Source organism: Lonchura striata, chromosome 1 (assembly GCF_050655825.1).
Source record: "Lonchura striata isolate lonStrDom1 chromosome 1, ASM5065582v1, whole genome shotgun sequence".
In the NCBI taxonomy this organism is placed as follows: Eukaryota; Metazoa; Chordata; class Aves; order Passeriformes; family Estrildidae; genus Lonchura; species Lonchura striata.
Genome location: NC_140703.1, coordinates 89,844,201 through 89,866,501, shown reverse-complemented (window position 1 = coordinate 89,866,501; position 22,301 = coordinate 89,844,201). Strand labels below are relative to the sequence as shown.

The window sequence follows — 22,301 nt, the reverse complement described above, 5'->3', positions numbered from 1 at the left end:
CAAAATGTGTGCATTTGGCTTCCACATTAAAAACTGAAACCTGTGTGAGTGGAGGTAGTGCTCCAATACCCTTGAGATGTGAGCACATGGGTGTAGGAGGTATTTCTGAGCGTGGTATTTCTAAGAGCACTCCCAGCCTGAAGGACCTGCGGAGGAGGGAATTCTTTGGTCATCCCCTGGCCAGGGAGTCACGAGGGGCAGCAAGGAACTCCTGCCCAGAGCCTTGTGGAAGATGGGGCTAGAGAGGGAATAGGAGAGGCAGATCCCGTGGTTCCTTAATCTCTTCCTCCCGACTCTGCATTCCTTTCCTTCCCACCACCCAGAACTGCTCTTCATGGCATCAAACAGGCTCTGGTAATTGAGGATTTAAATCAAGAGGACTATCTTTTTCTAAAATAATATAACATTAGCAAAATTGCTGTCACCAATGAAAATGGCTTTACAGATGACTCCGTTCCTATATTTTTGATAATACTCTCCAGTGTCAAATACTATACTAAACATTGATTGTCTTAGTAAAAAGCATTGGCATGCAAGCACTTGACGAGGATGTGGAGGGGGGGGATGTCATTTATTTCAAAGCACAAGTACAGACAACTATAAAACTATTCAAACCAGAAATAATTTTAAAATGTAATTCATTTCCCTCAGAACATTGGTGACTTAGTATTGCTAACCCTTTCAGCTGGTAGGACAATGAATGCTTGAAGCAGAATCACTTATTAGTATTATGAAGTGTTTTATATTAGTGTTTTGAGCATTTAGTAAGAGGTCTGTGAACATAACAAATACCACAATTGGAAACAGTAATGTTTGCCTTATTATTTCAATGAATGTTTGAACAATTAGCAGCAGCAGCTACTCAAAGCAGCAAGAATCCAAACTATGGGACTGAAAATCTTAATTTTCAGCTGTATTTAATAAAATAGTAGTTATATGGGTATCCTAATCCAAATATCTTGTTATTTTTGCTGTCACTCATTTGCTCCCATACTTTGGCAACAAGCACTTTTTCAGATTTACCTTAAAGTTTCTATTAGCTATTTCTTGAGGAGCTCCATTCCCACTCTTCTGGAAAAACAATTTTTGGGTATTTCCCAAGAATGCTGATGTATATTCTTTGCCTTAGCTGTCCGGTTTCAATAAAACACCAAGTTTTGCCTCGGTTTGGTATTTGTGCATTTTTAAGAGAACAGGCAGAGTCAGTAAGGAATTAGAGGGAACAAAGATTTCCCTCCAGTCCAAGCACAGGGTGTGTGTTCTCTCTTGGTTTTGAAGGAGGTTTGTGTTCTGGAACATGGCTGTCCCCTCCTATTCTGCTGAGTTTACCAGCTGCCATGTGACAAGAGTGTATTTTAAAATGTTTGTGAGCTTCTTTTTTAGTGAAAAATCTGTAGGTCTTTCCCAGCCTTCCCAAATGTGAATATCTCTGAGACATATGCCAACATATTGGAAATCTTTTTCTGTTGCAGAAATTACACTAAAAGCAATATGCATTTATGTCTGATTCCACTTCTGAGTGTGGAGTAAGCTGTGGGAGTGAGGGTTCTCCTAGTTAAAAACTGGGGAAGGGGCAGGCTGGTGGGATTTAGTTTTTGCAGGTGACCTGCTGCTACAAAGTTCCATTTGTGATCATTCTATATTGGGAAAATTCAGAACCAAAAGTATTCACGTCTGAGTAATGCAGTTATTTTAAAAATCAGTATTTCACAGTATTTCATAGCAATTTCTGAACACACAGAAGACCAAATTCAGTGTATTTATTTGTAGAAGGAGTTTGTATGATAAGCACAGGATAAACATACTGCCCCAGAGAGGGAGAGGATCGAAGAGCTCAGCTTTAGCCAATCCCATTCACCGTGGATGTGCAGGCATCACAGCAGGTTGCAGCAAGCTCCCATCCCCGCCACACAAATACTCTCACGCATCGAGCCACTGTGGTTGTTCCTATTGCACCTGGAATGTTAGCAGTTGGAAATGAGATGTCTGTTCAGTTGACATATTCACGATGTACAGGGCATTGAATGAAATTAAAGATGCAAAAGCAATGTTGAAACAACCAATTTTTTTCCCCTTTCAGCTGTTTGAATAGCAAGCTGCTTCTTTCTTTCTTATGAATCTACACCGATAATAAAAAGGAATTTTTAAAGAGAGGTGGTGAAGTTTCTTAGCAAAAAATGTTTATAAAATACCTATTTTTCTCAAAATTATAATGATGAGAACAGCTAAGAAGCAATTACTATTTGCTTCAATATGCTGCCAGTGATCTTGTTCCATGATTTTATTATTTCAGTTTCAAAGTATTTGACAGAAATTGTATAATTTTTCTTTTTATTTTCTCTACATCAAAGTTTTGTAGTTGGCAGTGACAGTTGTGTTCCAGTTCTGCTTACACCAGGCAACATTCTCAATGTGCTTTGAAATAAAAAAAGATTATTTAGATTTAGATTGCTATTTAATTGCAAAAGCTCCAGGTTTATAGCCATATTTATCAATCTCCTGATAAAATTATTTATTTTATCAGGCTGGTGTCTCAAATAAATAAGGGTGACCTGCTCTTCTTTCACTTTAATAAATGGTTTGTATGTGTGAGAAGTATTAGCCTAAGTAAAGCCCATGATGAAGAATTTGTTTTCAAAGCCATGATCTAGTTCTTTAATTTGAATACAAACAAGTGTGATTTAGAATTAAATGAATACTTTGCACTGAGATTTGCCTCCTTGCTTTGTTTTGCATTTAATTTTTTTCCTTATTATTCTGTTCTTATTGTGTGTTCTAAATTTTATAGCAGTGGAGGCCAGAAAAAATGTTTATCTGCCTCAGAGTCTATACATATATTTGATATAAAAGTGTTATGCTTTTTTAAGTGAAAAAGCTGGTCTCAAAGCAATTCCCCTCAGAATATTTACAGTTCAATAGAAATATCAGAGAGACCACAAAGTGAAGCTCAGAAGAAACAAAAGGAAGCCAGGCATGATTTCATAATTTAGGGAGTTAGGAAGCTATAAAAAAGCAGCAAGATTAATGAAAAATAAGTCTTCTTGCTTTTAAATCTAGATGATCCTATTAGTAATGTATATAAAGATAAATTTTGGTGGTTTTTTTTTTGTTTTTTGTTTGTTTTTTTTTTTTATTTAACAGTGTTATTCTACTGCTGTCTCTTGACAATCCATGTTCTCTTAAGCAAACCTAAAATGGATTTATTTCAGAGTGTCTGAGTTCTGGCTTTGAAACATAAAGGTAACTTGGTTTTGATTGTCATCTGATACTATCCTTTATGGTAGGGTGGGTAAGAGATGCTGAATTAAAGCAAATTTATTCCAGAATTTCTTTAATTTAAACTCTGATCATAAGCTTACCTGAAATAACAACTCAAAAAAAACCCAAAAAACTGAGGAGGACAAAGAGCTATTTTTTCTCCAGTACAAGAATGATGAATGCTCTTATCCAGCTGACCAAGTTAAGCAGCAATTTCAAGTTTATCAGCTAAAGGAAGGATAAAGGCTTTTTTTCTTTCCTCTCTTCTAGTATTTCTTCAGTATATTTATATGAAATGCAACAGAGAATTAAATCAAAACACTGATTTAAAAATGCATAACATTAATGTCAGAGCAGTGTTTTTATCAGCTAATGATAAACTCAGACCACCTCCCTTAGTTTACAAGGCTGATTGCAGCTAAAGGCAGTGCTAGACTTCTACATATTTAGGAAACACATTATTATAGTTTTCAAAATCATTACTTTTTGCAAGCAAAATTTATTTTGTTTACTCAAATCAGATAAATGTTACGGGTATTTTATTAATCATTTTCCTGCTTATGTATATTGACATTTTTCACCAGATTCTTCCAGCGCTCCAAGTTGGGATGTCAAAAACTGTGCTTGCAGAAATGAAAGTATCCTCATTATGCAAATTTAGGTTCCACTGATAGGCATGTTCTGTTTTATAAATTACATCCTCTTGTCAGAAGTCAAATTGTATTTGAATAACTTCATGGAAATTGTCACCAAGATTTTAAATTGTGTGGCTTGTATGCCATTGTTGATTTAGTCAGGAAGTAAAAAATGGACATATGTTGATTTTTAAATATGTGCATGATTGTTTTGTCATAAATGTTATTTAAATGAAACCTAGATGCATATGTAATTTTTCATGTATATTTTTGTAAAGTTTTGCATTATATAAATAATCTTAATATTTATATTTAATAAAATATGTTAAACAGTATTAGTTGCTGTATATTTTAGTCCTAACAAGTTTGTTTCCTATAAACATTCTTGAAAAAATTTCCTGTAGGGTAAAATAAATATACATGTTCTGGTAAAAATATTAAAACATAAAAGTTAAAATGAAAAGTGAACTTGAATTATGAAAATAATTTTTATCTGCTATAAAAAGAATGCTTTTCTTATTTACATTTTTATGAAATTTTCAAAAACAAACACAAGTATGTTTTACTCATATTGTTGAGAGTATTTAGCAATATTTAAACATAAATTAATTTCCTATTTTAAATTAAGCAATTTAATTAAAAATACATTTAAACTAATTGCAAAGGATAAACTGATTTCAGAAAAGAATATATTTAAATAATTTATAGAGCAGAGATTGTAATTTAAAAAATAAAGTATTACACCCTTCTAAAAAATAATTCAATGAGATATATGTTACCAGCAAAAACACATCCTTAACAGAAGCTCATAGTTCAGTTGCTCTTAGTTTTCAGAATGACCATTATTGCAGCTGGAGTAATCTTTGATGTTAAGAAAAGTGGAAAAATCAAAGTGAAGTGGTAAATCTGTTCATTTTTCAAACATATTAATCTTGTCAAGATAATACATAAAATCAATCTTTTCTTTTTTTTTAGAGCCTTTTATTCCCTTTTATCCAAAATATGAAAGCACTTAGGACAATAAAGAAATGTGGATGACTTTGGAAAAATGATCTGAAAATATATTTTGTCTGTTGGTGTTAAGCAGTGACACAAGTAATGTGAACTGTGCATGGTCAAAACATGAATTACTTGTTCAACTATTGGAATTCATCGTATTTGTTCTGCTTATAATATGAATATACAGCAAATTTCTGGTGCAGCTTTGTTAACAATTCAACTGAATTTCAAACCCTGACAGTAACAAATACAAATTGCACCAGCCCAAAAAAATTGTTGGGGCTAATTTTAATATTAATGAATTCTTTACAACCTCAGTTCAGCAGTTTCGATTAAGCTTTAATTAGTAGCCAGAGGGGAATTCAAAACAAAAATAAGGAGTTGAATTGCTAATTAAGTTAGTTTGATGAGGTAGAGTTTTAGTAAAAGACTGGTTGTTGTTGGCTGTGCAGATTCTGACAGGCTAAAAATACTAAAGATTATCATTATTGTAACTAACATCCTACATTACCACCAGAATTCAGCAAGGAGCAGACAGTTCATTAGAGTACAACACTCTTGTGTGTCAGTATGAGAATTAAAGTCTTGTTAATAAGATAGCAGTGCATGGGAACCATAGACCAAGACAAGAAAACGTGGTTTTAAATTTGACTGGTGATAAATTATCTAGTTATTTGATACTCCAGTATGCATCTGAATCTAATGTGCATTTATTTGTTAGGAACTGCTTGTCAGTCAATTCATTTCCCAAACGGAATTTTGTTTATTAGGCTATGGGGCTTAGTGATTTTTCTTTTGACATGTCCATCACAGTCACATATTTCTCAATTTACATGCTTTAGATTATAAAATGTTCACCAAAAAATTGTATTTAGCACTGAATGTGTAGATGTGAGTAGGTGCAGTGTTAGATGCTCTGCCTCCAGCATCTATATCTCAAAGTAGGCAGTTTAAGAGAAATCTATAAACAGACTTAGCTGAAGAAGTAGCACGTAGTAAAATTATATAGCTATATTTTTTTCCTAATGATCCCTTTGATAACAGGGTAAAATCTTGGCCAGATTAAGTCATTACCAAATGAATTTTTGCACTGCCAAGTTAACTACTGCATTCAATTAAATATTTTTGACATTATAAGTGTGCTACCGTAGCTCCCAAAAGATTACTAATTATAACCACTAAAGCTCTGCAGTGATAGCAGTTCGACCAAACTGCACATAAGAAATGTGTTAGCTATCTCTGTAAGGATTGTAAGGAATGTCATTTGATTTCACTATACTTTGATGTTTTCTATAATTTATATTTTGTCCTTTTGCTTAAGGTTTCAAAGCCTACAAACCCAATAACGAAGGGATAAGGGAAGACAGAAAAATAAATTATATTGTTTCTATGGCATTAAATATAAGCCTGCTATCAGAGCTACATAGCACTAGTGAATTGTAATCAGGTACTTTGACTTAACACTGTTTTGTTTTATAATAAGAGTGGTTGCCATATGTTGGAAGTCCTATCTGCCTGTGTCTTAGGGGTTTCATACCTCTGTAACAAATCCAAAAACTCATTTTATAATACCTTAAATCTACCCATTGTAATGTAGCTCCACTAGTGTAAATCCACATCAAACTTTTCTCATGAATGTTGCTAGAAGATTACTTATATTATCACTGAAAGCAAGGGGAAGCATTGAATTAGGATGCAGAAGATAGAGGAAAAATAACTTTCTCCAAACCTTCTTTTAATGCATAGTTTACAGTTTTCTTTCTTTCAGCATGAAACTGATTAAAAGCACATGGATGTCCCTCATAAAGAATGCTTTGCACAAATAGATGCATCGTTTAATATATTTACATCCCTGAATGCTTGGAATTTGAACTTTAATGCAGCAATGTAGCGGTTGTTGGAAAGGAACATATGGTATCCACTATACATTTATTTGAATATACAGTACCTTCCTCTGCTGTCTCACTCTCACCCAGTGGCATCCAGGGATTCCCACTGGAAGACCAGAGCCAGTTCCTGTAACCACTGCTGGTAAAAGCTGTCGGGGACACGGTTCCTGCTGGGTGTCACACCAGCAGGCAAACAGGGTCACACGCCCAGCGCTAGGAGCAGAGGTACAGGTGTGCACAAACTCTACACTCACTACTTTATTTAGATGAAAAATGAAGCACAAATAAAATCTTTTAAAGGAGGTATGATAAATATGATTTGTGTTATTTGGATTATTTTCTTCAGTGCACATTTATCACAGATCAAGGCTATTTTTTAGTTCACTCTTTCTCAAATATCTGACTGACATTTTTTTCCATATGGTTCACTTACAGTGTCAAAATTAAAAGAAAGATAAGATTAATAGAAGTACAACTACCTGAAAGAAATTGGCATTCATTTAAAAGACCAAGGAGAGATTTTTAGATTAGTGAAATAAAAAACAAGATCATTAAAAATCTTCAAAATACCCCAAAAGCAGCTAAGATGTTCAACTAAATGCTATATTTAGAAGTTTTATATTCCCAATGTTTGTCTTCTTATGCCAGTTTCAATACTGGTCTCTCTGCTGATCTCAGTGTAATTACTACTGACTGACAAATGTGAAAATGACAGAAGAATCAGACTTTTAAGATGATGCAAAAAGTATGTGAAAATTATATCATTGAAGGGCACTCAATTACTGCCTGTTAATAAATATTTTTCCCTTTCTGATTTTATTTTGATTTACTTTACAATCAAATGCAGACTATTCTAGTACACAATGCTTGCAGAATGAGCATCTTTTCATACACTGAAAATCAAAATCTTTACAGTCACATTGTGTTAACCAGATGTTCAGTTTTGTAAATTGAGTTAGTGTAGAGCTACTAATCATTTCAGGCTTTAAATACTCAGGATAATAAAAAGAGCAATACTATTAACAGAATAGATTATTTGTTTTGATATGGAATGTTAAAATAAAATTCATGGGGTAGGTTAAGTCAAAATGAAATGAGTTTTTGCTTTAGAGTCTTCATATAAGTACATATGTGCATGTACATGTATGTCAATATGAATTTCTGTGCATAGACATATATAAGTATGAATATATGTGTAATTATAATACCTCTGAGACAATCTCCTGTTTCTCCACTCTGCAAAATGGCAATTTTTTCAGCAGGTTCCCAGTCTTAGCTAGACATGAGTTTATGTGCCTCTAAATGTGTGTCAATTCTCTGTGAGGGTGCAGAGAAGGGGGAGGGGGCTGCCTTTATATAGTTTTTTTAGAAATTTATTCTTTAATCAGCTTGTACATACAACCTGGATTTATATTGATGACCTTAACTTAGGAATAATTGAATGGCACCTAGCAGAAAGAAAATGTAGACTGAATATAAAGGAAAATAATCATATAACTTGTAATATTCCATTTGGCTGTAGCATATTATCCAAAAAATAAGAGAAAATTAAAAACTAGGCTGTGTCCAACTTTTCAGGTTGCACATAGCCTAGTTTTTCAATCTAACTTCTAACTAACAATCTTAAAGTGGATAGTAGTAAGGTTATCTTGGCTAAAACAGCTGTTGATTGCTCATTTTTTATGCAAATTTTCCACAAATGCATCACCCTCAAAATTGTATTAAATACATCTGAAGCATTATTTTGTACAGAGGAGATATTTAAAGGCTTAAAAGGAAGAAATCTTCCAAAAACACATTGATGGTTCTCATAGACAGTAAGCACTGTTCAGGAGGGAGAGAAGTGTTCATGAACAATCCAAATGGCAATTACAATGACTTACTAAGACTGGAAGAAAGTAAATTTTTTACATTAAACAAATAACTTGATTTCAATAAAATAGGTTATCTATGTTTTGAATAATCCATTGATTTTAGCTGCATTCATGTGTATCCTGAGATATGTTACTATATGAACTACAGCACAGCTGCTAGCCCTGTGTTCAGTAGAGACAGATAAACTAGAGCAAAACCCCTGAATTCAAAGGCAATAAATTTTAAGAGCTCTGCTGCTTAGTGGAAGATGCCTTGTGATGGCCAAGTTTTGAAGACAGTACAAAAACTTCTACCATCTCTCAGCTGAGCAGAACACTACAGTCTTTCACAAATTAGCTGCACACACTATTTTTGTTTCAGTGTTAGTTTCTTTTAACTCACAGTTTGGATGAATAACACTATTTCTAGCTAGTGTGAATCTATTTCTGCAGGGCACCTCAAACACAACTCAGCTTTCGTCTAACCTGGCTTAATCAGGGTTTTCAAATCTCCTCTCTACTGCATCCGAATTGCTGCTAAACTTGCCATGAGACCTTGCCCAACATGTACAAAAGAATCAAATTTCTGCTCAGATTCATGTTCCTGGTGATTGGGTAGGAGTTTGGAATGTGTTTTAAAAGTGTCCACTACAAAATCGATGTCTCTTCCCATATCGTTAGACAGATGGACAGGCTGGCAGACAGGACCAGCCTGGTTTGGGGGCAGGGACAAAAATAACACGATCATATTTCAACTCATTGTTCAAGTTTAATGAGTTCTGCCATAGCTCCAGCACTAGAAGGTTATTGTGAGGGGAGAAACAAAGAGACCCTTCTTTTGTCTTTCTTCTCAAACTATCAGGCCCCATTACTGAAAATTAAGGTTCAATAAAATTCGTATTCAGAGATAATTAGCGGACAGCTTTGTGGTGCGGTGGATAATATGACCAAAGTGCTGGTTCACAGCAGTGTGTGCTGAAGTGTGAAAGAGCAAGTTCTCCGTTGCTGCTTCTGAGGTCATACCCCCTCATCCCACATACAATGTGGCAGTCAAAATGCAGCATTCTTACCTGCTGTGATAAAAAATACACCAAAGCAAATAAATTATTTCAAACCCCCCCTCCCCCTCACAGGTTTTTTTTTTTAAACAAAGCTAGATCATTAGTAATAAACTATGACTTCATTAGAATGTTCCACATAACAGGATTACAGAGGAATGTGTCAATAACTGGCAAAGGTTTGTCTTTCATTAATTAACACTTTTGTATGAATACAAACTTGTTATCCTCACTTTTTATAGGTGAAATATTATCATTAAAATTAGACCTTGGTTTAAAAAAATCTTGATGGTGTTAATTTGTACAAGTGAACATTTTCCAAATATTGTTTAGATTGGAAAAAAAACCAAAATTTGAAATTATGAAGAGTTACAGAAAGACTGCTTTTCTCTGCGTGAAAGGAAAAAAAAGTTTGAGAGTTCTTCTCTTTTATATACATATTGAAGTGTACATGTACACATTTTCTTCATATAGTAGAATATTTAAGGAAGTAACTAATTAAATATTCATTCTGGTTTTGTTGCTTAACAGAAATGTACATTAACTACTTCAGCTTTGCTTTTCCCATCTGTCACTAAGGAAACAGCTTATAAGCTTAGGGATAGTCTGTAATATTTCTCTGTTTACCCTGACACACATCATTTTTTATGGACAAAGAGCAAAAAAAGGAAATTCTACCTAAAAAAAAGTAGTAGAGTATTTTCCTGAGGTAGAAACACAGGAAATACTATTTTTACCAGTTTTACCTGGTAGCTTATAAATGTATCTTTCAGCATTACAGAGATAGTAACTGAAATATTTGCATGTGTAGTGGAATCCTGGCTACAACTAAGTTCTCAGATACTGATGTTGTTCTACCACTGTCATTTACTTGGATCACCCAATGATTTACAACATAAATCCCATTAATTGAAGAATGTGAAAGTGCTTCAATCTCACCCTATTTAAAAAATCAATGGGGTGATCTAAAATTATTTTCTCTTTTTGCAGTTAATAATATCTTTTGTTTTTGACAGTTTGGATCAAAGTTCTGTGTGCTGTAAGACAAGGTCCCTTTCTATGTCATCAGGGTCAAAAGATATGAAACATTTATGTGAAACAAGATACCAATAAACTATCATTTTCTCACCCCTTTCCCAAGTGTTGCTGGAAAACTGAGTATGGTAATATTTAATGTGAACTGTTTCCCAGGAGTGCAGATGGGATTATTTTCCTAAATACCTCTTTATTTCACAATTCACTGAACAATAAGCATATTAAAAAAAAAAAAAAACAAAAACAAAAACAATAGAAAATATGAAAGTCTGTCTTGTTCAGGAAAAGGCAGTGTGTGGTGTTACTTCAAAAGTCTGTATGGAAATATCCAAAAGCAGTTTTGGATTTTTCACCCATATAACGGAGATTTTCCATGAGCTTAAATTTGAAAAATGGCTTCAGATAATAATGAACTCAATATAAAAGGTCATTTTTTTTTCACAAAAAAAAGTCAGAATTTTTATTGGTGAGGAAAAATAGGTCTCTATTTTTCAGGAGGTGCCTCTGGAACTGCATGGACTTCTAGATTTTTCAGACACTTGGGATTTTTTTTTTTTTTAATAACATATTGCTGAAGGAAAGTATTGACACCCTGAAATACAAGGTGGAAACCCTACTGATCCTAAACCTGGAAGCAGGTTTATTAACATTACGTAAGGAAGCACTTTCATCTGCATTTCAGTGTGCAGTGAATTTAGGATGTGATTAGAAAAGGAGAATTAAGGCTGTGTCTACATTAGCAAATAATTCAGTATGATAAGAGTAAATCCTTAGATCAAAGCAGTCAGTGCTGAAGCTCTGCAATCTGTGGTTGAAAGTTTTCACTTCAGTCCAGGTTTAATGTGATCTCCTGGTCTGAACATCTTCATTGCACTCATGGCCCAAAGTGACCCACCCAACATCCAAATGCCTATGGCTGCATTATGGAATGTACCACACCAGGAGCACCACTGAAGTGGACAACCTCACTTTGCTCTGAAACCCACCTTGAGAGTATCTAGTTTGCAGGAACCAAACTACACTGTGCAACCAAACAGAGCACAGTAACATGAGGAAACCCAAGGACTATGAACCAAATTGTGTCATGCAGTCTAGAAGTGCCTTATAGCTAGATGAACACATGGTATAGAAATTCTTGGAATTTAAGTGGCTTTCTGACCCCTGTGCAACATCCTCAGCAGTGTAGTATGCAGCCACTAACTTTCTTCAAAGAAAGTCCTGCAGCTCCCTCTACTCCAATGTAAGGAGTTAGACTGAAAACCCTCCTGCAGCATGCTGCAGACACTTCAATAAGCCAAACACTTTCAGTTTATCTCCTTTGGAAACACACTGAAGAAAATATATCATACTATGCATTGAAGGCTGTAGGCATTCCAAATTTATGGATATGTAAAACTAAACTACCAAGATCAGCAATATTCTGCCATTTAACAGTGGCATCTCAGGAGAGATTTCCCAGTGAGGAGCAATGAGGACCTTTGCTCAGTCCATGCAGCACAAAACCACAAACCCTCTGGAGACAGTCCCAGTGAGCTATCATAGCCCTGTGACAAGCTGATAAACCCTGTCAAGGAGTTCATAAATCATCAGTGATTATTAGCTCAGCACTGGTGCTCCTCAAACTTAGATATCCTGCTTGTAGACCTGAGCAACTTCACTGGCAGTTATCTTGGCTGTCTTTACCCCTGTGTTGAAGATGTATCCACAGCCTCCTGTCAGTGTTTGAACTGCACCTTCCCCAAATCCTTAGGCATTCTGTCCTCTGCTCTTTTTTAGAATTTTCTTTCAAGCAATTTAAGCCAGGATATGCAATTGTTCCTTGTAACAGACAGAAGCAGTTTTCTAACTGCATGAGGTCTGGTATTAACTATGTTTGAATTGTAGTTGAGCACCTACATGATTTTGGTGGTTTGATTAGGTTTTTTAGTTTGATTTTTGTTTTTTTTGTTTTGTGGGGTATTTTTGTTTGATTCCTGTAATACTTATTTACTTGTTGAGTCCTCTATAATACTTCCTAATCTCAATGTGACGCCTTTAAAATTTTCCAATAGCTAGGAGGGTCTGACATAGTTTGATGTTTCCATAATGCCAAGGCCTCACATCTGTAATTCAGTATGGGCAACTAGTTTGTGTGATAAAAACAATCACAATAAAGTGTGGGTAAATCAGAGCTATGCTTTTCCATGCAGTCATCTTTGGTTTATTTATTAATTATTTAAGAGTAAAATTTAGAAACCAAGTCTTACTGTGATAGAAGTATTACCTATAAAAAAACATATAATTCTGCATATCTTTTAAATATAAAGTGGGATTGGCAGGTATTTTATCTAACTGCTCTGCATGCTATTCCACAGTTTCTCAGTTACTCATTCATTTGATGCCAGACAATTTTCGTATGCTGAAAACAGAACAAAGGGAAGAAAATCAGTGTTCAAACCAAAGTCCTGACAAAGTCAACGGTGTTTTCAGAAAATTGGATGAAGCCTCAGTTTTAAAACTGAATAAATTGCATTTAAAATGGATGCTGAAAAATACCTGGATTTATAAATTTATTTTCTTTAAAAGGATGAAGAGTATTATATATATATACATATGTATATTTATGTATATATATGCACTTTAATTGTGGATCCAGTGTCTGCTTCCACAGTCCTGTCTGAAAGCTATGCTCCATAAACAAGATGCACTCTGGATCTCTACCCACCATCCTTCCATGGCTCTTTCTTGCTTGCTGCAGAAAGCTAACTGAAAGCATACAGACTGGACTGGAGCCAATGCAAAGTTAAGTCTTTTATTGATAATCACAACAGGATATCAACCTAATCTAAGGCTTAACCTATTATTTCAGTCAAGATTCCCCCCAAAAGTTTACAGGGTGTATTGGATCTGGATGAGAAATAATTTTCCCCACAGCAGCTTTCATAGTTCTGAGCTTTGTATTGATAGCTAGAAAGGTGTTTGTAACGAATCTATGTTTTGTCTGCTCTTGAATGTTTCTCCACAACATCAGGACTGCCTCCAGCATTCTCCCCTCACCACTAGACCAGGGTGGACAAAGTCTTGGGAAGGGACCTAGCCCAGAGAGCAGACCCAAAGTGATGTCTACTCAGCAGTATAAGCTAAGAGGGGGTAGGAAGAGTAAGGGAGTTGGGAGTGGATATTCATTATTACATTTATCTTCAGAGCAAATGCTATGTGTGCTGAAACCCTGTTTTCTGGGAAGTGGGAGGAATTGCTTGCTGATGGAAGCAAAGAATTAAACATTTTCCTTTGGTTCTGTGTGCAGCCTTTGCTTTTTCTTTGTTAAAGTGCCTTGATCTGACCCACAGGATTTTTTTCATTTTTTTTCCCCCCTGCCTCATCCTGCTGAGAAGAGTAGTGATAGAGTGGCTGGTAGCCCTCTATCCAAGGCCAACTCACCCCACAACTGATCCCAGAGCAGACCAGACCGAAACTTCTTACATTAAGCATGTAAAAGTAATAAGGTTATGCTTCTTCAGCCAAAACAGCTCTGAGGCCAAAATGTTATGTTGTCCCTGTATGCTATGGAACAGCTCTCCACCAGACATATGGAGCATACATCCATCCTCTTGATACTTCAAAAATGTTGATATGCCCCCAAACTACTGCTGAATGCACACCTGGAACCCAAACATGCGGAAGGTTTTGACATTGTCAATGATCTGGTTTTCCCTACAGATATGTGAAGATATAATCCTAAAACTTTAGTTTTCAGGTGGGAAATGTCCTTGCTCTCTTGACCTCTACTCATGAGTCTACAGGTTGAACTGGCAAGGCTCCCTGCAACATCAAATTCTACCCAGTGCAGAAAGATATATGGAGTTTCTCTCATTTAGGAGGAGACTGGTACAAGAAGAATGATACTTCATTCACTTCAAATTTTGACATTGCATCTCCAAAGGGTACAGATAAACTCTGATGTTAACCACACTTTAAGTAGTACACAAAATCATTTCCTATTGATTAATAATAATTTAATAATCCAGCAAACAGTTGCTATTAAAACAAGAAGAGTCTTGCTATTAAAGCAGTTTCCGAGTAAACAGACCCTGAGAGATGCAAATATTGTCTGGCTTCACTTTTCTTTAGCAGGAAGTCTGAATGATAAATGTGTCAGCCTCACAGTATTAAAATTTTTAAATATAAAGGCAGGTAATGAAAGAATAATGTCTATCCCCTGTGATTACAGCCCACAGTGTGCAGACGGCAGGTATCCCTTGCTAGCCTGGCACTTGTTTTCAGGCACTCAACTGCAAGGATGCTACGAGTAACTGCAGTCCTTACAGAACAGAGCTCTTCTGTGGCAGCTTTGGGAATTTGGTCATGTAAAAATGTAACAAAATTACCCTGTGAAGTCCTGAAAAAAAGGAAAGGAAAAAATAGCTAGGGAAACGGCTTGAGTTACTAAAAAAAATAATTTACTATGCATTAGTTATTGGTTAATTAAGTATGTCTCTGAAAGTTTTACTGGCATTCAGATCTTTGGTGGTTCTAATTACTTTTGCTCACTGAAGGGATAAGGGTGTTTTGGAAAATAGAGGACAACACTATCTTTGCACCATAGAATATTTGTAGATATAATATAAAAAATTATTTCCATTAGAATTTTGGTTTATTTAGAGGAAACCTAAAATTTACAAAAATATTTATTTTCTGAGTAGTAGTTAGTTTTTAAATTCTTGTTGGAATATCTGTAAAGAGTTTATTTCTACACCTATTTTTTGTTTATTTTACATTTATATTTAGTGAGTCTAAACAGCACACCAAGGCCACAGTCATGCTTACCTCATGCTGGAAAATCTACTGACTTTCTTATTTCCTGGTTGGATCCTATGGAATAACCTTTTCTCCTCAGAAGCAGAGATGAAGTAAAGGAAGATAAATGGTAATATTTATAGTTATAAAATATAATTAGCTGAAGAAAAGGAATAGCAGATCACAGAACTCTGATTGTCTCTCACCTTGTCTGAAATGGTAGGCAACATGAAGCTCCTAAGCTGGTACCAGGTCTCATGTCATAGGATCATTGATTTTATGAAGGCTGACAATAATTTAAGACAAAATAGTGGCAAGTACTCTGCAGTGTTCTGACTGCTTTCCTGTAGATACAAGGGTATAAATAACAAAACTCAATCTTGCAAGTTTTGACCTAACTTCATCATATTTCAAAATCACAAATAGAACTGCTGGCAATCCTCAGCATGAAGACAGTCCTCCTATATATTTTCACAACTGCCCTGACAGTAAAGATGGCCAACGAGTACTTCCCATTTGTTACCATGTGAAAACAAGTAAGGCAAAAAGTTCATTAGGTGGGTTCAGTACCCTTGGCAGTCTTTCTTCATTCAAAGTAAAAAAACCCTCAAAAATACAATAGTTGAAAAGTAAGTGGTACAAGATTAACTTGTTGCATTCACTTTGGAATAGAAGTATTGGATTAAAAAAGGGGGTAGCGAGAATATTAACTTAGTAACTAATGTACTGCAGAGTATCATTCCAGTTCAGAATATTCTATTTCTTGTGCAGCAGTTACTCAAAGTAAACATAGTGCCAAGGTTCATTATGTGGAGCTCTATACTACATGTTTACTGTTTCATAACACTAGGGAAATGTTCAAAAATCAGTACAAAATCTACTTTGTCTGAATTGTTTAGCTTATCTGCCTGAATTTTAAGTTTATCAGGAGTCAATAGATGGTCCAAGTAACATTTTCTCTATCAGAACAGATTTGGAAAACTAAAGTTCCTTGATGTGTGCTGCTGCATGAATCTGTAGTATTTTTAAGGCCTATTTTTGTATTTTTAATAGGCCTGTGGGAATTCAGGGAGAGTAACAGTGATACCTGAAACTCTGAGCAATGTGGCTATGACATCCTGTAATATTAAAAAATGGTAGCTTGTGAAAAACTGCACAAAACCAGAGACAACTGGTAAATAAGATGAACTACAAAAAGTACTTACAACAGGTACCCTCTGAAACCTGAGTTCATGGGCTTCCTTCAAGGTATGAATAAAATGTCCTATTTTCAATTACAAAACTCACATTTAAATTATGTATTCCTGAAACAAGCAAACTTATCTTAAAATTTTCAACTTTCTAAAAAGCTTCTCTCTGAAGTATTTGCATGATATGGGCTTATTTTTTATCTTTTTTCATCTTCTCTTCACTGGGCAAAACAGAATTTGCTGTTTCCACATAAAGGTCATTAGTAGCCTGCAGGTCTATGCAAATCCTTCACACCAAACACTAATAATATTAGAATGGAGTGAGTGATAAAAGAACTAAAGAAATTAAGATTAGAAACTACTGTAAGTAAAAAAAGTGGTGGGGGCTAGTAACTTGTCAATACACTGGTTTGACTGCAGATGGTCATAACTTGTGTACTTTTATAACTAAATTCAGAGTTATCCTGATGACCTGCAAAATCCTTCCAGGTGAGCATCAGAGAAGTTCAGTTTGGATTTTACAGCGTTACTTTCCTGGTATGTTCCTGTGTCATTCTTTTCTGAAGACATTGACCATATGATGATATTAAAATGGCCAAGCATTTACAATTTCCAGATCTGCCAAATAACAAATCAACCTTTATAATTAAAGGTGACAAGCTGACAAGGAAAATGAATGTAAAATTGTATACGTATATGAATTTTTATGTCAGATTGCCGTCTGTGCACTTGTTTTTTCTTTGTCAATAGCCGAAGGCTCATTTCCCTGTACTAGAAGTGCATTTTATATCGAGGCCTTCAGACAGCTCCCCTTCGCCCTAGTGAATTTGCTGATTAATTTTGGATGCTTCTCTTAATTAACACCCCAAAGGAAGTCTAGATTTTCTAGCCTATATTCCATGTAAAACAAGTGAATCTGAAGAACAATGACCTAAGGAGACAGGCACGCTGTGTCCGAATGACATTACAAGAACACTGAATATCTCACAAGTCAGGACCTGGTCAGGCAATGCCTAGGGAAAATGTAGGCCTTTAATCAGGGCAGAAATGAGATTCATATTAGTCCAATTTCATTTTCTTTATTGCTGACAAAGAGAGGCTGGGATGGATGCCACCTGACAGTTGAAACATGGTGCCCCTATGCAGGAATGGGTGCCTCTGGCCTTGATTAATAATTGGTACCATTTTAACTTGCGGGCAGATAAGTTGATGATGGATGAGAGAAAAAGAGTGAAGTGATTTATTATAAAATTAGGATAAAATAACGAACTGGCTAATTGCACACAAGCCTCATAAAATGTAGCTGTGGAGTCAGAAGTGCAATGCCAGGCAACAACAATTTCCACCTCACTTTTCACAATGAGATCTTAAAGCAGAAAAAGATAAAGACAACTCTTACTTATGGAGCTGCAATACGCAGAAAAAGCCTTGCCCATTCTTCTACTTCAAGCAAATAAAATACTGAGACTTATATTTCAGGTTTTATTATTACTGTTGATAGAAAAGAGAACAGTAGAACTAAGCAGGCCACATTAAACCAACTGTTGCTTCTTTGTTAAAACTAATAAAACCTTATAATTCTGTAATTTCTCTTCATACTTTATCAGAGTAAAAATATCTAAACTTATGAAACTGAGATGTATATATGTTAAAATAAAAATTGAATTCAAAAAATCAACTTGCAAGGTCTATTGGCACCTGTAGAAATGTTCAACTCTCTTGGTAGCTGTCATTCTTCTAGTTCACTTTTTGATGTCTGAACTTCCAAACCTGTGCTCTGACAACTATTTTAGAAGCTGAGTCATCTCTTTCTTGCTATTTTATGCTCCATATGTCTGGTAGAGTACAAGTGCAGATTAAAAAAGCATGTATTATAATAACCACCAGCTGTCTGATAAAAATATTTATTTCACTGTTATGAATGATGTCATTATATTATTTTTTCTTTGCAAGACAGATGCTTGATCACTTTCCCTTAGAAATGTTTAAAGTCCAATCTTCTCAAATTCCTTGAAAAGTTTTGCTACTAGCATCTGTAATCAACATCCAAGAGATTTTTTTCTGCAAGCTCAACTATTAAAAAAGCTGAAATTGCTAAATTAAATACAACTGCAGTACAGTATTGTCCCAATAAGATGAGTTCAGTTATAAAACTTAAAATTAATGTAGCATGGGGAGCTAAAATTTAATTTTCATGTAATTGATTTCTACTCTACTCCTAAGACAAAAATGTGGCAATTTCTCCTTGTACTCCACAAAGTTTCACATACTGAATTTGCCATGCAGATTAGGAGGCAGGATTTTTAAATAATAATTTGAAAATACTTTATTTTTGTTCAAAAGCCACAATCATGGCTTAAGAGCATTAAACTTTTTCCATATACCTAAAGAAAAATAAAAATTACACATATAATATCCCTTAAACAAATATTACAAGGCTTCATATCATTTCATTATTCACTCTTGAATGCCTATCATGACTGGTAATTTAGTTTTTTGGGAAGATTTGAAAAAAGTTAACCTGAATTAATTTCTCAAGTGAATTCTTAAACTACATCAAATCCATAGGCAACTGTGTTTCAAAATTTGAAGGTGTCTTTAACATGACATAATTTTATGAATTAGAGTAAACTGAATTAAGGCTGTTTCCAAGTAAGAGTATTCACCATTTACTTAAATTCTTTTAAACTCATGTCCCTGTTTTATCTGAACTAACCTCTTCAAGCATATCCTACTAAAAAATCTTTTCACACTGACACAATTAGAGTTTATTTGTGAAAAAAAACATACCAGGTAAAAGGTGAAGCACCATCCTTTTTTGTCTAATTCCAAAATTATGAAATTTATAATCATGTCTGTCAAAAAATGAAGGTTCATGATGGGATCATCATGACCATCAGAACCAAGATTTGAGAAAAATGCTTATTACTTTGAGAAAAGATATAAGAGAGTAATACTGCCTGTGTTGTCCTTGAAAATTGCATTAATGTCTTCTCACCATCAATACCTATGTTACTTCAATATTTCAGAGGTTTGACAGTTTAGGGTAAAAGGAAATCGTCTTAATTAACTGTAGTGCTTTTAAGATCATGAGGTAAATAACACTACAAGGACTGACTTGTGCTCTGAGCTTCTGCTCTACTTGAGAAGAAGCAGCGTGACTGGCTATGACAAGGACATTCTTCTGTAAGCCAAATTGTAGGAGGAGTTCAGGCCATCATGTCCATTGTCTATATGAGATTGGTGCCAGGCATGGACTAACTCCACATCTTTGCTACCTTGCCTCTGATATCTTTGCTGCTGCTGGGACTCACATGCCTAGCAGAGCTGAAATTTGCCATTTCTCCATACTGCAAACATGACAGCACTGGGGTAGCATCACTAATGTCTGGGAGGCTTGTGGATGAAATAATATTATGTCAAAGGTTAGGACAGCTGAACAATTACTCACAGATAAAGATATCTGAATGCAGCTTTAGGATCAGAAGGGAAATTGAAGTCTGTGTTCTCTGTAGAAATAAAATTGGAAAGACAAAAGCCCAACTAGAACTCAATCTGCAACCACAATGCAAAAGATAAAAAAAAATATTTCTACAAATACATTAATAAGAAAAAGAAAAAAAAAAAAAAAAGCCAAGAGTCTCCATTCTTTTTTGGGTGCAGATGGGAACATTGTCACCAAGGATGAGGAAAGGCCTTCTTTGTCTCAGTCTTTAACAAAAAGATCAGTTATACTCAGGGTACTCAGCCTCCAAGCTGGTAGAAAGGAATGGGGAGCAGAATAGACTCCCTGCAATCCAAGAGAAAGTAGTTAGTGGCCTGCTGTGTGCTGTGCCACCTAGATATTCACAGGTTTATGGGACCAGTTGGGACCTAACTGAGGGTATTGGGGGAGCTGGTGAAAGAGCTCACCTAACCACTCCCTTTCACTTGTCCTCAGTCCTGGTTAACAGGGAGATCCCAGACTACCGGCAGATAGCCAGTGTAACTTCCCCTACAAGAGCAGTTTGAAGGAGAATCCAGGGAACTACAGGCTTGTCAGTTCCAGGGACTGTTATGGAACAGATTATGTTGGGTACTATCACACGGCATATGCAGGACAACCTGGGGATCAGGATCAGCCAGAATGGGTTTATGAAAGGGAGGCCCTGCTTAACCGTCTTGATCTTCTTTTAGGATCAGGTGACTTGCCTAGTGGATGATGGAAAGGCTGTGGATATAGTCTACCCAAACTGTAGTAAAGTCTTTGACACTGTTTCCCACAGCATTCTACAGGAGAAGCTGGCTGTTCACTGCTTGGACAGGTATACTGGGTTTACTGGGTAAGAAGTGGATGAATCACTGGGACCAGAGAGCGGTGGTGAATGGTGCTACATCTAACTTGGTGGCCAGCCAAAAGTGATGCTCTTGAGGACCCAGATTTGGGGCCAGTCCTGTTTATCAATAATCTGGACAAAAGGATCAAATGCACTCTCAGTCAGTTTGCAGGTGACATCAAGCTGGGCAGGAGCTTTGATCTGCTGAAGGGCGGGAAGGCTCTGCAGAGGGATTTAGAAACACTGGACAGATGGGCTAAGGCAAATTGCATGAGGTTCAAGGTGAAGTGCTGGGTCCTGCCCTTGGCTCACAACCCTGTGCTGTGCTATAGTCTGGGGCAGATGGGAAGCTGCTCATCAGAAAAGAACCTGGGGGTTCTAGTCAATAGTGGCTGAATGTGAGTCAAGAAGGCCAATGGCATCCTGGCTGTGTCAGCAGTAGTGTGGCCAGCAGGAGGAGGGCAGGGATTGTCCCTCTGTACTCAGTACTTGTGAGGCCACACCTCGAGTGCTGTGTCCACATATGGGCCTCTCAATTCATCTCACACTGAGGGGCTGGAGCATGCCCAAAGAAGGACAACGGAGCTGGGGTAGGGCCTGTAACATTATCCCTGTGGCTGAGGGGGCTGGAGAAAAGGTGCTTAGCCTGGAGAAAAGGTAGCTCACATGAGACCTTATCACTCTCTACAGCCACCTGAAAAGAGGTTGCAATGAGGTGCAGGTTTGTCCCTTCTTCCAGGCAACCAGCAACAGGACAAGAGGACATCGAAGGTGCTCCAAGAGAGGTTCAGGTTGGATATTGGGAAAAATTTCTTCAAATAAAAAGCGTTAAAGAATGTGAACAGGCTGCCCAAGGAAATTATGGGTTCACCACCCCTAAAAGCATTCAAAAAACAAGCAGTCATAACACTTTGTGTTATGTTTTAGTTGGCATGGTGGTATTTGGTCAAAGGTTGGACTTGATGGTCTTGGAGTTCTCTTCAAACCTTAATGATTCTGTAATTCTATGAGTCTATTTACCATTTTCTTAAGATTTGTTTTCAGGATTCAGAAACTGAGTAATATCTAGCATGGAACTTGTGTCTGTCCACTAGTGTTGTCACAGGTAGATAGAAAAACAAAAGGAGATAAATCTCTCTGGTCTTGAGAGAAGGTGGAAAAAAAATTAAAGAAAGATGGGCCTGCTGCGTCTCACCCTTGAATCCACGACAGATCCCCTGTGGATCCCGGCCAGCTGGGCAGTGGGGCAAGGCGGGCAGAGGGAAGGAACTTCTCCTTGGATCCCGGCGGGC

The 22,301-nt window shown here is 36.1% G+C and overlaps 1 long non-coding RNA gene across 1 annotated transcript in view; it reads right to left on the bottom strand.

Annotated features, from left to right (window-relative positions):
* The window catches only part of LOC116183245 (uncharacterized), a 55,913-nt gene that overhangs the window by 13,966 nt on the left and 19,646 nt on the right, over nt 1-22,301 (bottom strand). The window contains exon 2 of the long non-coding RNA XR_014949708.1: nt 1,806-1,956. This is a non-coding gene — a long non-coding RNA (uncharacterized LOC116183245). The remainder of the gene's footprint in view (nt 1-1,805; nt 1,957-22,301) is intronic.